This window comes from Triturus cristatus, chromosome 11 (assembly GCF_964204655.1).
Source record: "Triturus cristatus chromosome 11, aTriCri1.1, whole genome shotgun sequence".
NCBI classification, from domain to species: Eukaryota; Metazoa; Chordata; class Amphibia; order Caudata; family Salamandridae; genus Triturus; species Triturus cristatus.
In genome coordinates, this window is record NC_140594.1 from 984991000 (window position 1) to 985010087 (window position 19088).

Sequence of the window (19088 nt, forward strand, 5' to 3'; positions counted from 1 at the left end):
GCAAGAACAGTCGGTCTATAGCTCTCAACGCTTCATACCTTGTTTTATTTAAAAACCCCCGGGACAAACAACAAATAGCAGTCATAGCTAAACAGATGTACCCCGGAAACACACACTTCTTCATGGAGGCCTTTAGCGACGCTACGGCAAAACCCCATGGCTATCTGCTGGTCGATTTAAAAAATGAAACTCTAGAAGACTATAGACTGAGGGCTGATATTTTTCCCCCCGAGCTACCAGTCGCCTACACTCCAAAGACCAGACCACGGCCCCATAAAAAGAAGCTTTGACGTGTTTTAGAGACATTTACACCCGGACCTTTATAATATAAGGTGGTGACCATGTCTACCCGGCTACGCCGCAATCTAGCTCTCCTGAAACTGCTTGTTACAGCCAGTCCTCAACACAGAAAAGCCATCCTGTGCGCTGCTTCTGACGACTTAGTGGCTGCCATTTCAGAAATAGCCCTAAACACCCTAAAAGGCAACGTCCCTATATCAGGGAGTCAGTTACAGGTGCTGAAGAAGAAGAGGAGTCTTATCAAGAAGCTCACTAATAAAAGGGCCTCACAGATTCAAAATTGTAGCCGTGTTTCACAGCACCCATTATTCACATTAAACAACATATCACTGTGTCTTAAACATTATTTAAAACCACATAAACAACGCCCTACATAGCTCCAAAACCCCTTTTAAAATGCAGCTTTGTTCACTTAAATACATTCCCCAACTCATTAAATAACATAAGCTTGCATCACTGATCCAGCACCTTATTTACATACCTCCCTTAAACTGTTGCATGCAGCGTCAATCTGTGACAAGTTGCTCTGATTCATTATTCCCTTTAAAGTCCTTGGCTGAGTCTGTACCGCGGCAATTCCCCAATACAACGTTCCAGAAGTGTGGTCTCTGTATGTGCTTTGTTCTTGAGATACGTGCTTGTGGGGTTTTATACTTTGAATGGTATGCTAATTATACAAGCCGTCCTTTGGGGAGTGGGCTCCTAATGGGTGATAGTGCATTGGTTTGAGGTTTCATTTCCCAACCCCAGGTCCTTAGAGCTTACCTTTGGGATCATCTTGTACACAGGCCTCTACTGTCATGCACGACGTCTCACATTTTTTTGGGTGGGGGGTTTAGGCGGCAGCAGCCTCTGCACTTAAGGTCATTTCGGTGGTCCTAGGGGTCATCCTTTTGTGTTCAACTTATCCGGAACCATCTGCTAATCAGGACTGGCACCTTTTTAGGGCTGCCTGACCCTTGACCCTACATATGTGGCTAATTACATTTCAGGACTTTAAGATGCTTCCTTATTTGACCCTTTTGCAGTTCCATCTGTGTTTAATTACTTTTCACAAACTCTTCTTTTAAAACTCCCCTCTGAGCTGTGTCACCAAGGGGCTGGGGGCTGTCTGCCTGTGTTTTTCACAAATCCCCACTGCAGTGACATTCATGGCCCGGCTCTCTCTTTTTTTTTTTTTTTTTTTTTGTCATGTCTTGAACAAACCCTGGCATGTCCCTCCTAGACACAGGCAGTTTTGCGTACACTGGCATGTCACCAAATTTACACTGCCCTAACCATATGCTGCTTTTAAACCTAACACCAACTTCAACACATGCTCACCCTCTGACACAAACCTGTGCAACATACTTGTATTTCAACGGGCTTGATGCCTGTCACTTTTAAGGACAAGCAGCTGGCACTTTCAAGGACTCACAGACCTGTCACTTTTGCAGCCACACGTCACTTTTAAGGACACACACACACACGTCACTTTTGCAGACACACATGTCACTTTTAAGGACACAGCGAGGGGCGGGGGCAATAAAAGGGGGACCTGTCACTTTTAAGGACACGCATGATGATCGATGGTATCAGAATATACTACTAAAGTCAAATAGATAATAATAAGAACACATTTTACAGTGCTCTGTGCACTTCTGAGTGGGTAGATGGGACATATTCATTCTGGAAGCATCTGCACTCTGTTACAATTGTAGTTGAAGGGTTCTAAACACTGACCACACTTTGCTAACAGTCTTCCAATACCAATATTCCTAATGTACAGAAATTCAGCACTTAATATGAGGAGGATCCCTGCCTTTCCAGATGGAGATGAGTGCACAGTTTTCTAAATCAGGTCAGCTCCACTGTTCTTTCAGTAGGATTTCAAAGCTGTGGAGTAATAAGTGCATCATAGTTTCCAGTGAGTGGTATAGACCGTGGAGCAGGAGTTTTAAAGTTTTTGTAGTTGTTTGTGATCTATTTTGGTATAATGATAGCATTAGAACTTCACAATATACATTCCAGATTTGTCACTTCTTTCTTCAACCTGCAACAACTAATATTTTGGTTAGAAGTTTCAATGCACAATCTATATGGAGTGCAGGGAAGTCCTTGGAAAAGAAAGCACAGGTTTAGCACTTCATTATCTTTGAAAAGCCCATATCATATTTTATATTTTTTTCGTTCTGTGGAGAACATAGTAATGTTAAAGTCTAATAAACTTTGGGATGTTTATACATAACTGAGGCTTTTTATTATAGATTACTATTTTTGAAAAGTAGGTGCTTAACATTATTAGACTTAAGATAGACTTCTTTATGAATAGGGGTGAGCAAAGTATTCTGGCTATTTTCTTTTTTGCTCAAATAATAGTTTTTATTGAGTTTTCCAAAATGAGAACAGAAATAGAAAGGACAAAAAAAAGAAACAGTATTGAATAGGAGACACTAATTACGAATTAAATGAAAGTATATGAGGTTCCTTGTTACAGACAAGCTTATGTTTGTAAAACATATGAGTACAGTGTGAAGGACATAGTTTTGTTTGACATACGGGTTGGTTATAGAACCATCAGGCAAAGTAAATATCATAACATCCCGGAGAGTATTATGTTATACGTAAGAACATATCGGATCTCTGACAAAATTTTGAAGGTCAGAAATTCGACCTACAAAAATATCGCAACAAAAATATCGATGTCAAGAATATCGACATCCTATCTACAACATGGTAAGTACAAAAATATCGAAAATAAAATATAGATGTCAAAAATATCGTTTTTAAAAATATCGGGTTTTTTTTGGTTACAAAAAATATGTAAAATAAACATAATAATACTTATAAACATAATTAAATATATTTCACAATGTTAAAAATTAATAATTAATAAATATAATTTAATAAAAAATTATTAAACATATACATATAATATATAATATATATACTTACTTAATAATGTTTTAATAATTATTTTAATAAATTATAAAATATTTAAAAATGTTAAAAATTGCAAAAACATTACACACATAAAACAATAACATAAATACAAATTAAATAATTATGTATAACAAATTAAAAAAATTACATTTAATTTAAATATTGTTAAAATTAATTATATCCTACATTAGCTAAAATAATAAAAATAATATTAAATAGCAGAGACAATAAAACTACTACTCCAGCTCCAAAAAAAACAACAGCAAGGAAAATGTTGGATAGCGGAGGGCTAAAAATTACTATATCCACTCCAGATAGTGTAACAGTAGGGAAAGTGTTGGATAACGTAGAGGTATAAATTACTATTCCAACTCCAGGGAGTGCAACAGTAAGGAAAGTGTTGGATAGCGTAGGGGTAAAAATAACTATTCCAACTCCAAAGAGTGCAACAGTAGGAAAAGTGTTGGATAGCGTAGGTGTAAAAATTAGTATTCCCACTCCAGACAGTGCAAATGTAGAGAAAATGTTGGATGGCGTAGGGGTAAAAATTACAATTCCCACTCCATACAGTGCAACAGTAGGGAAACTGTTGGATAACGTAACGGTAAAAATTACTATTCCAACTCCAGGAAGTGCAACAGTAAACTGAGGTGCCGATCACGATCCGGTAAAAACCGGGTACGAACCATCGGACAGAGCATATTCTCCGTCCGACGCATACCCGGTCGTAAAAATATACAAACATGGAATTACGATTCGCACGGAAATGGAGTTTCCGTACGAATCGTACAAAACCCCGACCGACGAAAATAAACATACAAATGTGATCCGGGAAAGCGCCGACGTGACGTCGGGACGCACGCAGCCTGCCATTCACGAAGCAGGAATCACGATTCGCACCGACGTCATCCCGCACGGGGAATATTTTCCGGCAGCCAAAAACTGCCGGGAAATCAGGACGACGCGAACAAGGAGTACCTGTACGTGACGGACAGACATGGACCCGAACCTACGTGTCATCCCGGCCCTCATAGCAGTTGACCTCCTCTACAGGTTCGGACGCAGACGCCGCAGAAGGTCAGAACAACAAAGGGAGGGGGGAAAGGGGGGGGGCAGGACCAGGGGCAGGCCACAAAACCCCCACCAAAGTCACACAACACACATGCCCTGGACATACCTGACCCCCAGGCCCTGGTCACTACGAGGGGGTGGGGGCGTGTCCAGCAAAGCCCGCGTCTGCCGCAACGGAAGTGCTTGACGACGCGAACCGGCAACACAACAATACAGGTACGTCCCGTACCCACGCCTTAAGAGCGTGGGTACGAGTCGTACCCCGCCCACACCTACGTCATCCCAACAATGGCGGGACGGCTGTACCCACGTGACAAAGGACTGGGTACGGCCCGCACAAGCATCACATAGCGTGGGGACGGATATGTACGGACCGTACCCCCACCCCCCTATGCATGGAGCGTACCCCCACCCCAACAGTGTAAGTATGACCTGTACCCTCACCCGCGTACGTATGGAGCGTACCCCCACCCCAACCGTGTATGTACGACATGTACCCCCACCCGCGTATGCATGGAGCATACCCCCATCCCAACAGTGTAAGTACGACCCGTACCCTCACCCGCGGACGTATGGAGCGTACTCCCACCCCAACAGTGTAAGTACGACCCGTACCCTCACCCACGTACGTATGGAGCGTACCCCCACCCCAACCGTGTAAGTACGACCCGTACCCTCACCCGCGTACGTATGGAGCATACCCCCACCCCAACCGTGTATGTACGACACGTACCCCCACCTGCATATGCATGGAGCGTACTCCCACCCCAACAGTGTAAGTACGACCCATACCCTCACCCGCGGACGTATGGAGCATACCCCCACCCCAACAGTGTAAGTACGACCCGTACCCTCACCCGTGTACGTATGCAGCGTACCCCCACCCCAACCGTGTATGTACGACACGTACCCCCACCCGCGTATGCATGGAGCATACCCCCACCCCAACAGTGTAAGTACGACCCGTACCCTCACCCGCGGACATATGGAGCGTACCCCCACCCCAACAGTGTAAGTACGACCCGTACCCTCACCCGCGGACGTATGGAGCGTACCCCCCACCCCAACAGTGTATGTACGACCCGTACCCTCACCCGCAGACGTATGGAGCGTACCCCCACCCCAACAGTGTAAGTATGACCCGTACCCTCACCCACGGATGTATGGAGCATACCCCCCACCCCAACAGTGTATGTACGACCCATACCCTCACCCGCGTATGCATGGAGCGTACCCCCCATGCCAACAGTGTACGTACGGACCGTACCCCCACCTCTTATGCATGGAGCAAACCCACACCCGTGTATGTTCTAAGCGGACATATCGTGAAATAGGAGGGGTGGGTGCAGAGTCCTCCCAGCAGTGCCCAGAGACAGGAGGGGTGGGTGCCTATCACTCCCAGCAGTGCCCAGACACAGGAGGGGTGGGTGCAGAGTCCTCCCAGCAGTGCCCAGACATAGGAGGGGTAGATGCCTATCACTCCCAGCAGTGCCCAGACATAGGAGGGGTGGGTGCAGAGTCCTCCCAGCAGTGCCCAGACACAGGAGGGGTGGGTGCAGAGTCCTCCCAGCAGTGCCCAGACATAGGAGGGGTGGGTGCAGAGTCCTCCAAGCAGTGCCCAGACACAGGAGGGGTGGGTGCAGAGTCCTCCCAGCAGTGCCCAGACATAGGAGGGGTGGGTGCCTATCACTCCCAGCAGTGCCCAGACACAGGAGGGGTGGATGCCTATCACTCCCAGCAGTGCCCAGACATAGGAGGGGTGGGTGCATAGTCCTCCCAGCAGTGCCCAGAGACAGGAGGGGTGGGTGCAGAGTCCTCCTAGCAGTGCCCAGACACAGGAGGGGTGGGTGCAGAGTCCTCCCAGCAGTGCCCAGACATAGTAGGGGTGGGTGCAGAGTCCTCCCAGCAGTGCCCAGACATAGGAGGGGTGGGTGCAGAGTCCACCCAGCAGTGCCCAGAGACAGGAGGGGTGGGTGCAGAGTCCTCCCAGCACTGCCCATGGAAATAAAAAGGGTGGAGTACCCACAGATCCAATTGCCACAATTGTCAGTCAGGTGCACAAAGACCCTGCAGTACATGTAACACATGTGTGCGAGGCTGGGAGTACACACATGCAGACAGCCTAAAAGGGAACATGTCCACATGAAGTCATGTCAACAGACTACATACACAAGTACAGTGATCACCAAGGATGCCACGAATGATGCAGGTGGAGACATCGCTCTGCATGCATGGCCAAAGTTGAAGGGGTCCGTCACACACCCAGCTAATGTAGACACAGCTCAGCGCAACATATTGGGAACACCCTGCAGGGAAGATGTCAGGGTACACAGAGGAAGGAACACACCTTGGGACTATTTCACCATGCAGTAACTGCTTACATGAACAGAGAAACCTAGCTAACACCTTGTGATGGCACACAGATACCAGGGTCCCCCCTATGACCAGCACACTACTACATTTCCCACACACCCAACACATGATCACCACCCAAAATCATGTAGCAGCTCCACCAACAGCAACACCACAAAAGCAGTAGTGCACTAAGGGAAAAAAAGGCTTTATTCAGCATTCCCAAATGATGTGTGTGTGGATAAAGTTCAATATTTACAAAGCCCATAGGGCAGTCCATGAGTCACAGCTGGATGGGGGACACAGTGGGACGCGTGTCCCCTAGCTTGCCTGCACAGTCAGACTCCTTCGTCTTCCACAGCGGGGAGGGCATCATGTGGGGGGGAAGGACCAGGCACCGCAGGGACAGGAGGGCGAAGGGTAGGCGTCGTGGGTGCAGGGATGGAGGACTCCACCACAGGGGGTGGGGCAGGGCCAAAGGCGGAGGCCAGGATGTCGCTGCACACCTTAGCAAGGTCCTCCAGCGTCTCCCCTGCACCCAAAGGAACCACAGGCCCCAAGGAGGGGGGGGTGGAGGGATGGGTTGCAGCGCCACTGGGGGAGGGTGTGGACAGGGGGGGGACTCAACCACCCTGACCGGGGACTCCCTTGACCGCTTGCGGGTTGGTGTCACAGTGGGGCTCAGGGACAGAGCGGCCATGAAGGAGTCCTTGCCGGATATGTGGCCAGGAGAGCTGAGTGGAGGGGATTTGGAGGGAGTGGATTTGGTGGAAGGCAGACTCCGACTCTGGCTGCGTGACTTACGTGTGCCCCCCAACCCAGTGGGTGTGCCTACTTCACCCTGTGTGTGCATGCCAGGAGGTGTGTGTATGACCTTCCCTGCTGGTGTGGTGCCTGTGTCTGTTGTGGTGGGTGCATGCTGACGTCTGGGTGTACGTGGGACAGGCATGGGAGTGGGAAGTGTGGATGGGGCTGGGGTAGGGGGTTGGACGTAGCGCTGCAGGAGACCCACTGCTGCAGTCAGTGTCGAGTCAATGGACCTCAGCAAGTTGTGTTGGTCAGCCTGCGATGAAAAAATGCCCTCCAAGTATGCCTCCATGTTGTGCAGCACTTGGCTGTGGCCATGGAGGACATTAAGGATCGCAACCTGACCAAACTGCCGCTGGATGTCCACAGACTCGGCATTGGCGGCAGCAGTGGAGACAGGGGCAGGGGGTGCGGTGCCTGGCAGGAAGGAGACATGCGGTGACCGGGCACGCTGGGAAGGGACACGAGCAAGTGGGAGGCGGCTGATGGCAATGGAGGGGGCGGGGTGCGATGTTGTGCCACTGTCAGCTGCTGGTGCAGCCTCCGCCCACTCGGAGAGATCATCCTCGGACCCGTCAGCTTCATATTCTGTCGTGCCAGTGGACAGGTCCTCGGCCTCACTCTCCTCCGCCTCAGTACCACTCAATGTGCCAGCCACGATGTCAACGCTGGCACTGGTGCTCGGTCCCTCCGCTCCGTCTGTGCTCATGTCTCCCTCCGTGTCCCCCGACGATGCTGTGGGCAAGGTGAAGAGACAGCAATTAATCACACACCTGTATAAATATGTCACATGAGTCCAATCTACATAGGTTACAGTGCATAGCCTGCAAAGAAAGATCAGTAACATCTACAAAACAAGGTACATATGTAGGGCATGCGCACACAGATGGTTGACCCACCATGACACAGAAAATCCATGGAGAGCATGACACAATAGCAAATGACATGAAATGGAGTTTGACATAGGAGCCAGGCCCTGGGGACAATCCAGCACTGCATCTGCACCACACAGCGGTGCCGAAAATAGGGATGAGGAGGGACCATATCCCAGAACTAGAGGCACATGCTGCATAGGTAATACTGAAAACATGCCCACCATGACTGGCTCACTGCACCTTGAGTGTATGTCCAGACAAACATCACACACTGGCCAGACCTATTAAGGAGATTTCAGGTTTTGACATGTAGGCTTGGCCCGCACCAACCACCCCCTACATGAGACAATTTGTTGAGACACAGGTGGCACTTACATCTCTTAGTCTGGGTGAAATACACAGGGGCTGCATAAATGCAAGATTGGACGCCAAATACCCAGGGTGCGCCTGTCCAAATAATCATGTACAAATGGCCATCATCAGATGATTGTAACAAGACACACAGGCACTGGCCACTGTGAGTATGAACAAGGAAAATCAGGTCAGGCTGTACAGTGGACACTTGTACTACATTTCACGTCAATATACATGGTGCCAGGGGACAATGGCACAGAGCACAACCTATGCTGTAGACACTGAGAGTGTCCACGTTTTGTGATGACACACATGACACCTAGGAAAATACGCTCCAGGGGACAGTAGTGGCCACACAACTCCATGGTCCTGAATGGGAATGACTGCAACACACGCTACCATCCCTGCACTATGCATATCGCACACTCATGCACATCATGTCACAGGCCACAACATAGGACATGCGCGCTGTAAGGCATGACACTTGAGAGACTAACTCCCATGTCTGGACTCAGCATCAGTGCCAACTGACATGGAACCCACATGTACTGAACTGGACAGGGCACAGGCAAGGTCCCAAAACCTGTTACACACCACCCCCACACATGATGCTACAGGCATAGTTCACGTGGAGAAAGTGCCAGCCTACATTACCTTGTGAAGGAGTGACTACACACAGACCAGGGAACGCATTGCAAGGAGGGGAAGGGAGGCAGGAGAGCACAGCTATACTGTGGGTAACTGGATCTGCACAGCACCTTTAAACCCTGGCAGTGTATCCATGCAACTGTGCACTTACAAATGCTGGTGACACACAACAAACACACATGTACCTACCCCCTTCCTGCTGCTGCTTCTCCTGTAAGCGCCTCTCCAAGTCTGGAAATACCACCGCCAGCACACGCTTGTGGATGTGGGTCAGACGGCGGCGCCCGCGGTTCTTATGGGTCTCAGGTGAGTCCCCCAGCAGGACCCGTGCGATCCTCCGCGTCCAGCACCGGATATCCTGCCAGCGTTTCCTCACCTGGGCCAGGCGCCGCTTGCGACCATCCGCACTCCTCACGGCACTGACGGTGGTCAGCCATATCTGCTTCTTGGCAGAGGCGCCTACCTGTGAGGATGAACAAGTGACACTACATCAATACACCAGGCACATGTCACAGAGAGACATATTAGAACAAATTTGCTGTTTACAACAAGGCATAGTATGCATCCAACGCATTGCACCTTTGTCATAGGGACATGATCCTCTGGGGAAGGGCAAAAGCAGTACGTGCCATTGAAAGTACACAGGTGGAATGAGGGCAACTACACAATCAATGATCCAGGCTCACACTGTGCATCAGAAGGTACACCAGGATAATGTGCAGCACCTCTAAGCAGTCACATGCCACAGGCCACTGATGCTACCGCAGCAGAGTACACAGACACACACAGGCACAGGACATTCACCTGCCATTGCCAAATGCAGCGACAAACCTCACTCTGCACATGTGCCACTCGACGGGGGGAGCTCACAGGTGTGGGTCTGGCTCTGCACGTCAGACACACAGCACTGCTCCCTGCTCACATCAGATGGGCAGGGTATATCCATCCCTCATGCAGCCCGGGTGCTACACTCCACATATGCACCCACCCACATGACAGGGGACTTACACACACACCGATGTCCAGGGTACGAACACATCATGTGGACACTCTCAGCACAGGTACACAGAACTAACACACATCTGTGGGTACAGTCACCTGTCACACTGGGCTGACCACATAATCACATGAGGACTGTAGAGGCTACATTCCCAGGAGGACAAGACAGGTAGAATGTGGCATGCACCATGCAGTGATTGTCACAGTAAACACAATGCAAGTGAGGACGGCAGACATGCACCACAGCATGCTCTGGCTGGGAGGCATCATGCATTCCCCCCCCGGGACCCCCCCTACAGTACATAGCATGTGTGTCACACCTGGACACAATGGCAGAAGTCACACTCACAAAAAAGAGACACAGTCTGTGCTAGTGCACTCACCTGATACCCTGGTCGCCCATGCAGCAGGGGGTACTGTGGGAGGATCACATCCAGCAAAGCCAGGTTCTCCTCCAGGGTGAAAGGCTGTGACCTCTCCACAGACCTTGACATGGTTCCAGGGAATCAGTAGCAGCAGCTGGCTCGTCGAATCGAAAGATGTGCAGGCAAGTGCTCCCTCATGGGACCTGGCTGCCTTATATCTGCCTTGCTGGCCTGTTTCATGCACAGGAGTACAGAGTGATTGGTCACTCACATTTGCATCCTATGTTTCCTCCAATCCCTTCAAACCTAGCACAGTCAGTGGGTTCTTATTGTGTTTTTTTCTTCAGCATGATGTCAACTCCAGAAGCACATTGCAACAAAGTAGATTCATTCAAACTGACTACTGCTGTGCACCTGCTTAAAAAAATTCAAACTTTAAACTAGGTCTCCATGACAACCAGCATGCATGTGTCCCCTATGTAATTTGGAGCTTCACAGACAAGTACGGTGCGTCCCGGGGCCCTAGGGCACCCCAAATGCATATCAACGGCCCGTACAGGCGTGTGTACGGTCCGTCTCACTATGGGTGTTCTCGCGTATGCGTACTCATAGTGATAGTGAGCGTACAGGCGTGTGTATGGTCCGTACCACTATGGGTGTTCTCGCGTATGCGTACTCATAGTGATAGTGAGCGTACAGGCGTATGTACGGTCCGTATCACTATGGCTGTTGTCGCGTCTGCGTACTCATAGTGATACGGATCACTATAAGTGTTGGATAGCGTAGGGGTACAAATTTCTATTCCCACTCCAGAGAGTGGAACAGTAGGGAAAGTGTTGGATAGCGTAGGGGTAAAAATTAAGATTCCCACTCCAGACAGTGCAACAGTACGGAAAGTGTTGGATAGCGTAGGAGTAAAAATTACTATTCCAACTCCAGAGAGTGCAACAGTAGGGAAAGTGTTGGATAGTGTAGGGGTAAAAATTACTATTCCAACTCCAGAGAGTGCAACAGTAGGGAAAGTGTTGGATAGCGTAGGGGTACAAATTACTACTCCAACTCCAGAGAGTGCAACAGTAGAGAAAGTGTTGGATAGCGTAAGGGTAAAAATTACTATTCCCACTCCAGAGAGTGCAACAGTAGGGAAAATGTTGGATAGCGTAGAGGTACAAATTACTATTCCAACTCCAGAGAGTGCAACAGTAGGGAAAGTGTTGGATAGCGTATGGGTAAAAATTAAGATTCCCACTCCAGACAGTGCAACAGTATGGAAAGTGTTGGATAGCGTAGGAGTAAAAATTACTATTCCAACTCCAGAGAGTGCAACAGTAGGGAAAGTGTTGGATAGCGTAGGGGTAAAAATGAGTATTCCAACTCCAGAGAGTGCAACAGTAGGGAAAGTGTTGGATAGCGTAGGGGTAAAAATTACTACTCCAACTCCAGAGGGTGCAACAGTAGGGAAAGTGTTGGATAGCGTATGGGTTAAAATTACTACTCCAACTCCAGAGAGTGCAACAGTCGGGAAAGTGTTGGATAGCGTAAGGGTAAAAATTAAATTAAATTACTTCCCACCCTATTCCCCTATAAACCCACAACCCGCTACAGAATTTAAACGCAAAAATTATTTTAAATTCATTTATAATTCCTAATAATTTATAATTAATTTCATATAATTAAATTACTTCCCACCCTGTTCCCCTATAAACCCACAACCCGCTACAGAATTTAAACACAAAAATTATTTAAAATTAATTTATAAATCCCAAAATTTTATTATTAAATTCATATAATTAAATTACTTCCCACCCTATTCCCCTATAAACCCACAAACCGCTACAGTACTAAAACACAAAATTAACTTAAAAAAACCATTATTAACATATAAAAATTGTATACATATATTTTAAAACCAGTAGAACACTTAACAAAAAATAATTAACACATACATATTAAATACATAATAAAATACATAGCAATATTATAAATATCGATATTAGTGACATAGATATTAGTAACATTGATATATTTCATATCGATATTGCTTACTTCGATATTACTAACATCGATATAAAAAAAATCGATATTACTTACCTTAGGGTCCATATTCTATCCATAGATATTCTTGACATCGATATTCTGTCCCTTCGATATTCTCAACTCGATATTATTGTAGGTCGAAATAAAATTTTCGATATTTAGACTGCTCACCGAACATATCACGTGTATATTATATGTATCATCCTAGTTTACAAAATTAACATATTCCACCCGTATCCCAACACTGTTACATCTTGAGTATTCCTTTGAAGTCCTTTTGGAGGGAATGTGAGGCATGTCCAGTTTGATACCACCTCTGTGTGATGGAACAAAGGAAAGGAGGCATATTCATAGCAGAAGCCTAAAGGGAGAATTGTCAGCATTACATAGGAATTTTAGTCTCATTACCAACAAGAAGATCTGAGAATATCCTGTGAGGTAAAGCCATATTCAACAGTAAATTTGGAGCATGAAGGCCAACATTGCCAACATTGCCAGTATTTAACTATTACTTAAATAGTTTGAAAGAGGCAATGCCATGGGACCATCATGCCGCCCACCTGCCAGACTACTTAAAAGTCGCATTCTGGAGGCCCGGGGGCGGCGACCTTTGGTTGCGCAGTGGCATGACGGTTTGCACCGCCACACCACAGCACCGCCTAAAAGTCATAAGCAGGGTCTAAAGAGCTTGTTCGTTAAAGCAACAGTATGTGCCTGTTGATTCTATCATAAAGCGTTCACATACTGGATATTTGGAAACTTTACTTCACCTTTGTTTTCTTTGCTTCTGTGAATTCTATACAGGAATGCTATGCATTTCTCATTTGATAATACTTCCAAAAAGTTCTAGTGCTATTTATATAGGATGTTTCAGAAAAGACATTCAAGGGTTCAAAATAGTTTTATTAGTGTCTCCTCCTCCCCACCAGGAAGGTATGCATAGGGACCATTGCAAGGGAGTTTTCTCCATATTCTTCAAAAGGATATATACAAAAAAAGTCCTAGTTGTTATAGTCAAACTCGCTCTCAGGGTGTGAATGCAGTATGGTAAAAACATTATTTGTAATATACTTTTGGTTTGAAAAACACTATAGTTCAAATGCTCATGGTTGTATTTCTGTTTTTGTGAGGCTGCGCTCCTGGATTTATATCACGACTGAAATCCATGCTTCAAATAAGTAAAGAGGGAGATACCTCAGAAAATGAATCGCTGTCTTCCGAGCTTTTCATCATTGCTGCAATCCTTCTTTTGAAGGGGCCCTTCACATTTTGGCTGAGATCAAGGACTTTTTCCAACCCAGCTCATTGAGTATTTTATAGCTGGGATGTGGAGACTTGTATGGTATTTCTATTGCTAAGATAACTTGCTAGGATTGAGTTGGTGGCTATGTAAGTGGTCTGGGCTTATTTTCTGCACTCAGGAAGAGGAAGACAACATTCTTTTTTTAGAATGTGTCTAGGTAACTCAAATTCAACTTTATTAATTTCTTCCCAGGCACATATTAAAAATGAATATCACATCCATTCGTGGTGGTTACGAGGTGATGGCAATTTCTTCAGGACCTGAGGACAGTAACATAGAGGGCCTGATTATGAGTCTCGCAGTCCACAGACCGCCAGAGTCATAGGGTGTAGTGGCAGGGGTTTCCCGACCACCCTATTACAACTAGGGTGGTCCAACCAACCTTTCTCCGCAGCCGCCAGGGAACTGCATCAGCATTAATATGCTTGGCGGGACTGCCACGGTCCCGTCAAGCATATTACGAGTTTCCTCTCCACCATGGTTTTCATGGCAGTTGCCCCTCCACGAAAACCTTGGAGGAGAGGAAACAAATGGGACCTTGCAAGGCCCCCTTATGCCTCTGCTCCCTGGGGTGCATGCAGGGGGAACAACATGTATCCCCCGGTGCCAATACACCCCAGTTCCTGCATGTCATGGACTTTTCAATCATGCCTTGTAGGGACTGTTTATGGTGTTCCCATTGCTGTGCCCATTTTTAAAGGCACCACCGTAGGAACTCCCAAAAAAGCACACCAGACATAAGGATACACCTAATCTGGTGGGTGGCCTGACTATGGCTTTAGCGGTGTGGCAGTGGGGCGGATCCGGCACTGCACCTCCAAAGTCATAATTAGGCCCCTAGTGTTTGTGTCTCCAAGGGTAATTTGGTTATCCTGATCAAGACTGCATCTTTGAAAGAAACCATATAACAACACATACGTTTCCAAAATCAACAAATATTTTCTCCATGTCCATGTCACTATTCTACTCCAGTAAAAGTACCTTAAATGTTGATATAGTCATAACAAGTGTATTTATAAAGTGTATGGTCACCCAGAAAGGTATCTTGGCACTGACTAACAGACGTATATTGTTACCCAAATCAATGGTACTCACTTTTTCAGCCTGATAAGGATGAATGACTGAGTGGAGCTGGCAGGATTTTAACCTATGACAAGGAGGTCAAACACAAGCTTGTACAGTGGACACATTAGTCCACTAAGCCAACAGACCAGGCAATACCATACCAAGAAATATACCATACCATTGATATCTTCAATTAATTCCCTTTAGTTCCCATAATAAAAGTAGCTGAGGGTTCTCTGACTTTGAGTGGTGGTAGAGGATATCTTGTGATGCATGATTCCCAGATAAAAAATGCTGCCTTGTAGCAAGCTAGTGAAATGCAGTGCAAAGCTCTAGTTTGCATTACTTCAGGTACACTTTCCAGCACAAATTATGATTGACAAGACTTGATAAATCTAACCATAGCAGTTTTGTAGAATGAGGGTTTGATTTAGAGTTTGACAGATGAGTTACTCAATCACAAACTTGATACATTTCCCATCTGATTTATTACAAGGACATAATGTCCTGTGTCTCTTGTAATAACACAGACGGAATATTCATGAGGGTTGGGACATAGCAGCTCATCCACCAAACTCTAAATAAGACCCTGAATTAGAAAGAACAAAGGGCCGGGTTGGGAGTTTTGTGAATAGGAACACCATCACAACAGTGACAGATATTCTGTCTGCCTTGTTACAAGTGCATTATATCCTCATGTACTTGTAATCAGGTGAATGGGACATCCAAAATATTTGTGATGGAGTACTGGCCTTACAAACTCTGAATTATGTCCAAAGAATTGCAAAGTAAGACCTCCCTACCTGTCTGCAACACATCAGGGCACGTATTTATAAGCCACTTTGCGTCGCTCTTGCACAAGCGTAACATGTTACAAGAGCGATGCGAATGAAAAATTAGATTTATGAAGCCATGCAAGGCCAAGGGTGGCCCTGCGTGACTTCATAAATCTCGAGTAATGTAGCACAGTGCAAATCACTGTGCTGCATTAATCTGTACCTGGGAGGATGTTCCCATTCAACATCCATGCATTTTGATGCTGTCCCATGAACAGGTAAACCAGGGAATGCACCAAAAGATACGCCTCCCCAAGAGAGGCATAATGAGGAGAAATATCTTTTTGCTCCTTGTTCTTTCCTTGTTCTATGTGTGCTGCATTCAGCAACATACATAGAAGAGGGAAAAGCCTCTCAAGATTGTATTTGTACAGAAAGGTGCCTTTTCCTGCACAAAAAACAATCCTGCTTGCAATGCAGGCACTCTTGCACCATGGTGCAAGTGTGCCTGCGTTGGCGCAAGGCAGCCCATTGTGCACCAGTGCATAGTAAAGGACAGGAATGTGCTGTATTGCTGTAAATATAGCACATATTTGCCATTTCCTTGTAATGCAGCACAGAAAGGTGACTGGCTGTGCTGCATTACTTTCCCATGAATTTGGGCCCAGGTTTCAACGATCCTATCACATCTATTTTGGTATGTGTCCCATTGTGTCATTTAGAGAATATGTTGCACCTATCTTTAGTTATACTGAGGGTTATTTGTACCAATAGGAGCAGGTCAATATTCTTTAAGATTTTATTGAGTCATACACTGGTTATGTTGCCAACTATTAAAAGATGCAAAAATAAATGTATTTCAGAACATTTTTTAGAATAAAACTGCTAAGCATTATTTTTCAAAGAAACTTGTTAGCCTGATTGCCTTTTACAAATACATTTTTTAAAATTCTTATTACATTAATATTCAAAAAGGATTCAGTCTAGTTTAGCTGATCAAATATTCCATAGCGTTAGCTTAATATAAGTGCGATTGATGTGTAAAATGACTGCCAGTTTAATGAATCAGAGAAAAATGAATGGCAAATAATTGCATATAATAGCATACAAAATACTCCTTTAATCCTTTACATTCCTCATCAGTTTCATTATGTTTGAACTCATTTAAAGCTGAGAAACGATTCAAAAATCGCCACCGTGCTAAAAGAAATACCGCAAATAGCGTTTATAAACACCACTCTAGTGAAGGTCATTGCAAAATCTAAAGTAGCTCATTATTTAAAAAAATACTTTTGCTATTCCATATGAGATCTTTCTCATTTTCTTGCTCTGGAACTTATTTTGACCTTCTCATAGTTAATGATTTTTTCAGAGAACAAATTGACAAATTACTTTGCCTACATGCAGCTAAGACATAGAGTAATCAAAGACTAAAAGGGAACTACCCCGTCCAGAGAGGAGGCTTGAAAAAAACGTAGATATGTTTAACAAAACAAACTACACGCCTTTACTTAATTCAACTCATATAAACGGAAACAAGTAGAATAAAATGAATATTTATCATTAACCATAGGGTCTTTGTTTCAAATGATGCAGTGCCTTAAAAGTAAATGTGCACAAAATGTGCTGCTCCCATATTGTTTGTTTGGGTTGTTCCCGTGCTACGACAAGAACATTTTTACCCCAAAAGACTTGTTTGGTTAAGAACTTTCAAAAAGCGACCACAACCCGTAACTGTACAGCGACTCCCCCAAGCTTTTTTACCATTCCTCAGACTCTCATAAAAACCTGGTAATAAGAACAATATAAATGTTTCTAACAACAGGAGAAGATTAAAGTGGGATCATGTATCAGCCTGAGTCATTGTAAACCCAAAAAACTCCCTTGTAGCAAATGTCCTGGACACTGCAGTGCAGTGTCTTAGGACTGTGAGCACTCGGACCCCATGTCACTGGGCAGACTCAATGAAAGAGTTACACAATCATTTTGGTGTTAAGGTGTGGTTATTAATGCTAATGAAAAGTTCAGTTTGAATGCTGTATGCTGTGTGGTGTGTTCTTGTGCATGTTTACGGGCTGTGGATACGTGCCCCAAAAAAACAAGACTGCTCTACCTGAGAGTTTGCAAGGATACAGGAAACTGCTCATGCGTGCCAAGTGCACCCCAAGCCAGTGCAAAGGAGTCTGTAGTTGGTGTATGTGAAGTGCAAGCTCCACTCCAGCCCATACAAGGCAGAGCAGAGTGCCCCTGGACCAGCCTGCTGAAACTTGCCGGCTAGGCAGAAGAAGAATACGGTGCTGACAACACCAAGCCATCATTCATACAAACAAAACACAAAAGGCAGATACAAGCAGGTATGAGAAACAGAGATATACTCACCAGCGAAAGTAGAACACTATGTTTCCAAAGGATGTCTGAGACCTGTTAAAGAGGCCAAGTAGCATCCACTGCGTTCGGAGTCTTGCCTCGAGCGCGGTGACTCGAACGCATGGCTACCATTATCAAAGTCACAGGTTGCTACCTATGGGGTGGATGAGGGAATTTGGCCGTCAGGACATAATACACAAATATTATAGTGTAAATGTTAGGTAATGCTGTGCTTAAAAGAAGAAGGATGTTGTCCCTGCACCTCTTAAAACAAAGTGAAGACATTTGGCACAAGCCTCTAAGCACACGCAGGTTGGACCGCAAGTGGTTAAAGTTGTCAAAACAAGAGTATGACTATTGTTGGACCTGGCACCATTGGCGTGAGTCTCCCCTCCATTTTTTCACTGTGCCTCCTCTGTTTTTCTGGTGATAGATGCTCTGGGCGCTGCGCCACTGCCATTCAGTGCCGCAGCGCGGATGCTCCCTGTATAAAGATGACATATGAATTGGTGTGTCCTTGATTGGCTTATTTGGTCTACCTGTTAGTCCCTAGTAATGTGGCCTGTGTGTGCCCAGGTCTGGTAACCCAAATGCTGCTGGTGGGCCTGCAGCGCTGATTTGCGCCACCCACAGAAGCAGCTTGTAAAGTGTGTCTCAGACCTGCCACTGCAGTGTCGTGCAGTCTAGAACTGTCATCTTGGCTGTGAAGTGCACCCACTTTACAGCCCCTAAACCTTCCCTTGGCATCATGTAAGCCACCCCTATGGTAGGGTGCATTGTATGTGTAAGGTAGGACATGCTCTGGTGTGTGTAGCATGTCCTGGTAGTGAATTACACCCAATTTAGT